General features: G+C 53.9%; 1 protein-coding gene across 4 annotated transcripts in view; it reads left to right on the top strand.

The window, feature by feature from the left end:
* The first annotated feature begins 2,891 nt into the window (after positions 1-2,891).
* The window catches only part of ST6GAL1 (ST6 beta-galactoside alpha-2,6-sialyltransferase 1), a 47,633-nt gene continuing 42,246 nt past the window's right edge, over positions 2,892-8,278 (top strand). The window contains exon 1 of one of the 4 annotated variants that reach the window (XM_058031498.1): positions 2,892-2,995. The gene's annotated coding sequence lies outside the window, so the exon portion shown is untranslated. Of the gene's footprint in view, positions 3,045-3,260; positions 3,315-3,397; positions 3,430-8,278 lie in introns of those variants that run through there. The other 3 variants (XM_058031499.1, XM_058031502.1, XM_058031501.1) reach the window with 3 other exon arrangements.

Raw genomic sequence — 8,278 nt, 5'->3', positions numbered from 1 at the left:
GATGCAGCAAAATATTTTTTCATGTAAAAGCCACTCAAACCCACCTTCAGGGGCCTCTCAGTAAAAGAAGGAGTCTTTGAGAAAGATTTCATTTAAAAACCCCATAAAAACATTATCTATTGTTCTCGAGCTTCTAATATTAGCAGGCCCAGAGCATAAATATTAATCACTTCATTGAGCTGTGATGTTTCCAGCACTGCACAGGTAAGTGTGCTCCTTCCCCAATGATTCAGTCATGACTGGAAGTCACACAAATATAGCCCAGAAAATCAGTAGTGCTGGCACACAGCAGCAGCTGCCAATGCTGGGGGTGGTACAGGAATCCCTGAGCTGGCCTGGGATGTGGCTGGGACAGGACAAGGGCCACCTTTATATGCTGTTCTTCTCACTCTGCCCATCTCTTTAGGGTGACAAATCCACAGGGGTGACTATGACTCCCAGCACTTTTCCCTGAACTGCTCGTTCTGCAGCATAGGAAAAAATGACTTGGACGAAGATGCTGATGCCAGCTTTGTTCTCCAGAAAGAAGCTCTGCTGGAAGGTAGGAGTCATAAGCCTGAAAAAGCCAGCACAGCTCAGCACAGCCCTCTGGAATTTGGATGCTCTCCCTCGCTCCCCCTGTGGTCCCCTGCTGTTGCTTGCCCGGGGGCATGGCAAGGTGAGTGGGTGAGGTTCACCCCCAGAGGCTCCTGGGCTCCAGCACGTTGCTTTCGACTCTCTGCAGATTTTCCAAGAGTTTCCAAAGGTACAGGAAGGGCTGTCTGCACCATGGGTGGTCCCTGTTCACGTACCCTCATGGTCTGAAACCCCATTACAGCAAGAAGGGAGGGGGTGAGCACTGTGTGTGTGTGCGTGTGTGCGTGTGTGTGTGTGTGTGTGTGTGTGTGTGTGTGTGTGTGTGTGTGTGTGTGTGTGTGTTGGGGAAGTGTTACAGTGGTTTGGGGATTTCTGTACCATCCAGGCAGGTGAAATTGTTAAATTGTGCTTCTTCCTGCAAGCGGCACAGCACAAGGGGAATCTGAGATGGAGTCAAGGAACTGTGAGAAGGGGACTTCTGCAAGAGGAGAGTGGGTAGAGGGAAGAGACAGAAGGCAGGCCCTGTGTGTTCCTGACCTGAAGGGGAGAGCAGGGGGCTTTTGTGCAGCCCCTTGCACTGACAGCAAGTACCTACCGCCACACAATTTAAGTACAAAAGAACTGAGAAGATGCTGAGTGAAGGATCTCAGCCCAGGCTAAGACCTTTCTGAGTAAACATCCACATAAACATACCCCAATTAGTGGTAAGTGTGGGCTGGCCAGCTGCCCATCTCACTTACGTCCCTACTCAAGAGAGCCACAGGAACTCATCTGCCTTCGGGTTCAGCACATATGTAAGGCTTAACTAGCTTTTAAAGGCCAGGAAATGCCCTAAACCACTTTGCCTGTCCAGGAAAGTGTCTGCCTGCTGTGAACCCCCAGCCTCAGTGCTCACGCTCCAAGAGCAGCACTCTCAGCCAAGGGCTCTGAAGGGCACAGGGTGTGTAAACCCACCCAAGACCCAGTCCTGCTCCTTGTCCAGGCAAGCAGGCTCTGCCTCCCTGATTCTCCCGGGCAGTGCATCAAACAGCTTGCAGGGAACATCCCATCCAGCCCCTCTGCAGCCAGGGAGAGGCACCAGGAGGCATGAAAGCCACAATTCTCAAGGCACAGCTCTCCCTCCAGCACCTGGCTCAGACAGGTACCAGCCGTAAGGGGAGTACCTGGGGAGTGCATGGGGTTGCAATGTGAACCTCAATGCTTCAACAGCTCTGGGGGCTGTTTATTTTCTGAAGGTTTATTTTGTAATTCTTTATGTATCCTTGCAGGTGTTTCATGTTCTCCGATGTTGAAAAGCCCCTGTGAAGACCTTGCTCTGTCCCGTCGGAGCAGAGAGAGGTATACTGTGAGAGGGAACATCATCTGCAGCCAAGGTGGGAGTAATGCGCAGTGAGATGCTGATTTTGGACACAAACTTTTAGGATATAACCCCACACCAGATGCTGACTCCTTTCAAATTGGAAAAACATGGATGAACCCCAGAAACAGTTTATTTGCTCTTTCCAGTTAGCATTGGAAGCACAGCAGCCAGGATAGGCACAGTGGTACCATGTCCTGCAGCCCCAGTGGGGACTGGCACTCATTTAAGCAGGGCATTTGTTCTGGCTTGCATGGTTCAAAGTCTGAGCTTTTATGATCACAATAATCAGGTTGCCTTGCCTGCACCCTGATTAGTTCATAGCTTGGCAAAACCTATTGCACGCACTGTTCCCTGCTTGTGCTTTTGCTTGGCAGAGAAGCGGCCAGAAGCAGTTTCAGGCAGTAGCCAGCTGCAGGCAGGCAGGCAGTAGCCATGCGCCCCATTTTCCACGCTTTGGGCATCCCTGGGTGTGCAGGAGTGTGCTGAAGGAGCCATGGCCCCGAGGGCTCTCCTGGGCAGCACTGAAATGGGTGCTGGGGCAGCTGCCTGCGGCTCGCTAATGAACTATTGATGTATCTGCAGTGCAAACTCGAAACGAGCCCACAGTGGAGTTAGATGGCAGCTCTGCCAGCGCGGGGCCATGCCGTGTCCGTGACGGGGCACGATCGTTTTCTTTCCCCACACAGCTCCCCGGGACAGTCGGGCAGGGCAGGGCCGGGGCTCGCACCGAGGGTGCTGCAGGGTGTGCGCCACCGAGCCAGCCCCGCGGATGGAGCTGGGGCTGCCATCCGCCCTTCCCCGGGCCGGGGCTGGGCTCGGGGCTGTCGCTCCCGGGCAGCCGCTCCTCCTCCTCCCCGCAGCTGTGCCGTGAGGGGCGGAGGATGAGGAGGGCGAGGAGGATGCCCCGTGCCCGCCGGGCTGGCGGCGGCGCCTCCCCCGCGCGGCGGCCCCCGCCTCCCCTCGCCTCAGCGCCTTAAATGCCTCGGCCGCGGCGGCAACAAAGGCGGGCGGCGGCCGTGAGTGAGGGGCCGGCCGAGGGTCGGCGAGGCGGGGCTGGCGGTGAGTGACTGAGGGTCCATGGTGCCTGCAGGGCCGGGCTGGGCTAGCGGTGAGCGACTAGGGGGCAGCGGAACCGGGCTGGGGTAGCGGTGAGCGCCTGAGGGGCAGCGGGACCGGGCTGGGCTAGCGGTGAGTGCCTGAGAGGCAGCGGGACGGGGCTGGGCTAGCGGTGAGTGCCTGAGACTGGGCTGGGCTAGCGGTGAGCGACTGAGGGGCAGCGGAACCGGGCTGGGGTAGCGGTGAGCGACTGAGGGGCAGCGGGACTGGGCTGGGCTAGCGGTGAGCGACTGAGGGGCAGCGGGACCGGGCTGGGCTAGCGGTGAGTGCCTGAGGGGCAGCGGGACCGGGCTGGCGGTGAGTGCCTGAGGGGCAGCGGGACGGGGCTGGGGTAGCGGTGAGTGCCTGAGGGGCAGCGGGACCGGGCTGGGCTAGCGGTGAGTGCCTGAGGGGCAGCGGGAGCGGGCTGGCGGTGAAGGAGCCACCGAGGGTCGGCGGTGGGCGCGGCTGAGGCGCCGCGGGGTCGCAGGTGCCGCGGAGGGCGGCAGGGGCCGTGCCCCGCCGTGCCCGGTCCCGCCGCCCTGGCGAGTCTCGGCTGTGCCGTGAGGTGGGCTCCGGCGTGCAGCGTGGGGCGGACGAGCGCCAGCTCCGCTGAGGAGTAACTTTTGTTATTTCTTATAATTTATGTTTATAACCCATCAGTATAAACTTCCAAGAGCAGCAGATGTGTATGGCGGCAGCTGCCCGGGCTGCCTGTCCCCCCTGCTCTCCCCGCTCGCCGGCGCTTTGGCAGCACAGAAATCCCCGGTGGCTGCGGAGCCCGCCCGGCGGCGGCTCCGAGCAGAGAGGGTGGGCCGGGGATGAGGCGGACAGACCCCGGCCCCTGCCGGCCTCCGGCTTGTGCTCGCCCTTGCCTGAATTTGACAGATCCCTGCTGGCCTGGGTCAGCCCGCAGGGACCCGCCAGTCCTAGCAAGGGATTTAATCTGTGAGTAATTTTAGAAGTAGCTGCATTCATCTCTACTAGCGCACAGCAGGTCAGGCTGCAGAGAGAATAAATAATGTGTAGCGTGTTTTTTGTGCTGCCGTGTACTAGTCTTTCAGGGCAAATCTCTGTTCCTGCATTTATGAGCCCTTGGTAAATCAGGGCAGTGAATGGGGACCTGGGGCTGAAGGAGTGGGAGCTGCTGCTGTTTTATGCTGTTTCCATATCTGCTTGCTGCAACTGGATCTAATCACTGACAGTGTCAAAGCAGAAATATCTGCAAGGGGAAAGGTGCCATGGCAGAGCAGCTGGATGTAGCAGGAGATTTTCTTGGCTGTGAGGGAGTGAGAAACCAGAGCTGCCTATTAATGTGTGAAGAATGAGTCTAACTCTCTCTGTGTGACTCCTCCTTTAGTGGCACACTCGCAGGACTGCACTTGCCTAAACACTGGTAGCTAACCTGGAATACTTTTTCTGAGCTGGGATAACTTTAAATAAATGGGAATGCTATGGTGCAAGGCTGCTCCTTGCATCCTCCTGCTATCAGAGGGGAGAGTGGAAGGAGACCCCAGCAGAATGGGGTAAGTGTGCATAAGGTGGGTTACTGAGGGGGAGAGGGACAGCTTTCTGTCCTCAGCTTTTGCTGCAAAAACTGAGTATTGCACTGACCTTGGTAGTGCATCTTGGAACGTCCCCCTCATCTCCTGGTGTCCAAAATATAAATATTCAAACGCTCATCCCTCCTGTTTCATCACAGTGCCCTGGGTCACTGCATCAGGGAAGGTTTAGGTGGAGCTCCAAATGCCTGAGGCACTCATTATAGATATGAGTGATGCTAAATCTTCCCCAGGAGAAATAATATTAGCAGGAAAAATCTTCCCCAAAAGGCCCCTGGGACTGAGGCCAAGAGTGTCTAATGAGGCAGACTTTTCCTGTTAGCTGTAGTTCTTGTGGGAGGGTGAGGGCCTGGGGCTTGGAGTGAGCCCATGTGGGGATGGATGTCAGGGGGCAGGCAGCCCATCCTCTGCTCTGGGCACCTCATCACCCACTGCTCTGGAGGTGATGCAGCTGCTGAGTCAAACAAATCATCTGTTTTCTTCTGCTTCAGCAGATAAATTGGTTGGGTGATGGTGCAGCAGGGATGAGCAGTCTGTAGTGCCAAGGTTGTGCCCTGTCGGTGCTGGGGACAGGACAGCCATGCAAGGCTGCAGCTTGGCTCCAGAGAAATCTGTCCTCTGCTTTTCTGCTCTCATTGAATGGGCGCTTCTCTTAGGTAAGCTAAATACAGTGGAAGGAGCTGTGTTTTGTGGGTGTAGTGGGAACACTGTGGGGTCCTCTGGCCAAAGTGGTGCATGGCCTGGAAATGGAGGTGCTCACTTCAGTGAGCTGCCCCATTGTCACTGGAGCTGCAGCCTCAGCTGGGTGTGCATGTGTCTCCTGCTGGCAGCAAATGTGTGGTTAGGTTTCAGAAAAGAGGGATATCTGATCATATCTACTGAATTCCTGGACACAAAAATATTGGTTGATGTGGTTTTGAGCAGGCTGCCCACTCTTTGTGTGCTCTGTAACTTGGTTAAAACCAGAGAGTGGAAATGCAGTGCATTGTTGTTCATGGAGACCTAGTTTCCTAGGGACAAAATAGGTGAGTACTTAGAGCTTGTTTTGCAGTGACTGCTGGCAGAGTGCTCTCCTGCAGGGATGCATGAGAGGAGTTAGAGGTGCAGGGGTGGCCTAACAAAGGGCAGAGCAGATGCAGCCAGTGATGTTCTGTGTCTCGGCTGTCCTTGAGCCAGCGCTGCAGAGGTGCTGATTGCTGTGCATTCAGAGTTCCTGTCCTCTGTCACGCCCTGCCCCCAGGGGTGTGTCCCCACACCCACCTCAGACACAGCACACCCAGCTCCTGTCCTGCTCCGGGCCAGGCTGGGTTGCCCTTTCAGGCTGGCTGGTGTGGAGAACATGATTGAACTCAAGTTCTTTGACCACCAGGGCTTCTCCTCACACCCTCACCCTGCTGCACTGGCAGTGTGTGGAGGGGCAGAAGTGCTGCTGCAGTTGTGATGCTCAGCCCTCTCCACAGGAGAGCTTCAGTGCTGTGCACAGCCACCAGTGAAAATGGCATTTTCCTGTGCTCTACTCAACGTTTGTAAGGATCACTGTAATAGGTCCGACAGAATTGTTTTGATGATCTTGTTCAAAGTATCCAGACCTTTCTGTAGCCCTCAGATTTTGGAAGAGGGATGTAAATCACAATCCTGCACAGGATTAGCAATCACAGAGCATTATGAATCAATCTGATACTTTGTCTTAGTCACAGCCCTTCTTAGAACGCTGACCTACATATTACAGCTTTCACTGTGACTGCTTCACCAAGGACAGGCTTTGCTTCCTTCCCAGTGTGAGGTGGCCCAGTGGCTGGACATGTCTGTGTTTGAGGGACATTCCTGGTGGCTTCAGATCTGCTTGATGTCTGTGCTGCTTGACTGGATAACTTGTCAATGAAGTATGAAATACAAGTGGTTCCTTTGAATGTTCTTTTAATTATAATTGTGCTGATTAAAAAAGCTAGAAGATGAAATGAGATGCTTTCTGTGTAAAGCGCTCTTAGATGTCGAGCCAGCAGGGATCATTGTTATCAGATCCTCTAATCACTTGTGTGATTAAAAACCTTCCATGTTGGAAGTAAAAATGAAGGTTTATTACCTTTCTGAATGTGTGCTGTGGCTCAGCCTTTGGTGAGCTGTGAACCCAAAGCTTCTGTAAAGTCCCTCCCTGTGGGTCACTGATGGCACTGAATATGAATGCACATCTGCTGGCTCCACTTGCAGATGAGTTTTCCTGCTGATTCCCAGAGCAGCGAGGTGAAGGATGATGAAAAGGAGAGTCCAGAGCAATGACTTGGCTGATTTAAGGCAGCACTTAAGCCCATTTCTGTCACTGTGATTCCAGCTCATCTCCAGACTCTGGTAGAGTCTTTGGTTTGAAGGATGCTGGGAAGCAATGAGAAATCCACGTACTGGTGTGTGTGTGTGTGCTTCCCAGCATGTACCAGGACCATGGTGAAGGTCCTTCTGGGTGAGTGTGTGTACAGCAGCATTTTCACATGCTCATCTTGGCTATGGAGCATATTTGGCTCTCTGGGTGTCCAGGAGCTCTTCTGTGAAACCAGAACAGAGAAAGCCTGCCTTGTAGTTTTTTGTCTCAGCAGGTTGCAGGAGGTGCCTTTGCTCAGCTGGGGTTTGCTGGTCCCTCTGCAGCATTTGCAAGGTGATGCATTTCCCTGGGGTGCTTGGCTTGGAGCGTCTCTGAAATGAAGAGCTCTGCCACCGAGTCATCTGGTGGTCTCCAGGTTTGCTTGTGGTGTGTTGCTCACAGGTTCCCACAGCCTCTGTTCTCAAGCAGAGGTTGGTGTGGAAAGCTGCAGCACAGCATCTTGTGGTTTCTTTTTCTATAAATAGCTAAAATAAAAAGCTCTGTTTGTGAGATTGGAAACATTGCACATAGTAGCTCACCTTCTAACAGCAGTGTTCTGACGATCAGGGAGGCCTCTGCTTTTCTGCCTGTGCCTGGGGATGGTCTGTCTGTGCAGGCAGAAGGGAGCTCTGTGCTGTTTCTGTGTGCTCCTGATGTGTGTTAGCTCTGGGAGCTGGCACCTCCTGAGAATGAGCTGAGCAAAGCTGCTCCTGTACCTCAGTGCTGCTGAGGAGAGCCCCAATGCCCCCAGCACAGGATGCCTGTCTATCTGTCTGTCTGTCCATCCCACACTGATCCCTGGGCACTGGTGGGCATGTCTGTCACACAGCCCAGCTTGTGCCTGTTTCTGGGAACAAGCTAATGCTCCCTTCTTTCATGTTGCATCCACTCTGCTTCCAGTGGCTGCAGCAGTTTGGATTTTCAGCTGGAACGTTTTGCAGAAAAAGAAGCAGTGATGAATTTTTTTAATGTGCATTGCAGCTTGCCCTTTGTGTCTTTGTGGTACAGTGTTTGCTGATTAGGAAATCAGAGGGGTTCCAGTCAACCTGACTGTGTTCACTGGATTTTCTGCAAATAGCCTGTGTGCCAGCAGAGTCCCAAATGTGTGGGGACAGTGTGATAACCCTCACTGGGATGGAATGACAATAGAAAATGCTGTGGCAGTTGTGCAGCAATGACAGCTTTCTCAAATGGATCTCCTGTGGGCTAAAAGACATCTGGTCCTGGTTTCCCCCTGGTTATCTCAAGGACCTGCTTTTACCTCGAAGTAACATTTGATGTGCAGCATCAGAGTAATGACTTTTTTGTTCTAAGTTTGTTTGTAAGGCAGAA

Source organism: Melospiza georgiana, chromosome 10 (assembly GCF_028018845.1).
Source record: "Melospiza georgiana isolate bMelGeo1 chromosome 10, bMelGeo1.pri, whole genome shotgun sequence".
NCBI lineage: Eukaryota > Metazoa > Chordata > Aves > Passeriformes > Passerellidae > Melospiza > Melospiza georgiana.
Note: the sequence above shows the minus strand (reverse complement) of the source record. Positions and strands in the feature narration are given on the sequence as shown.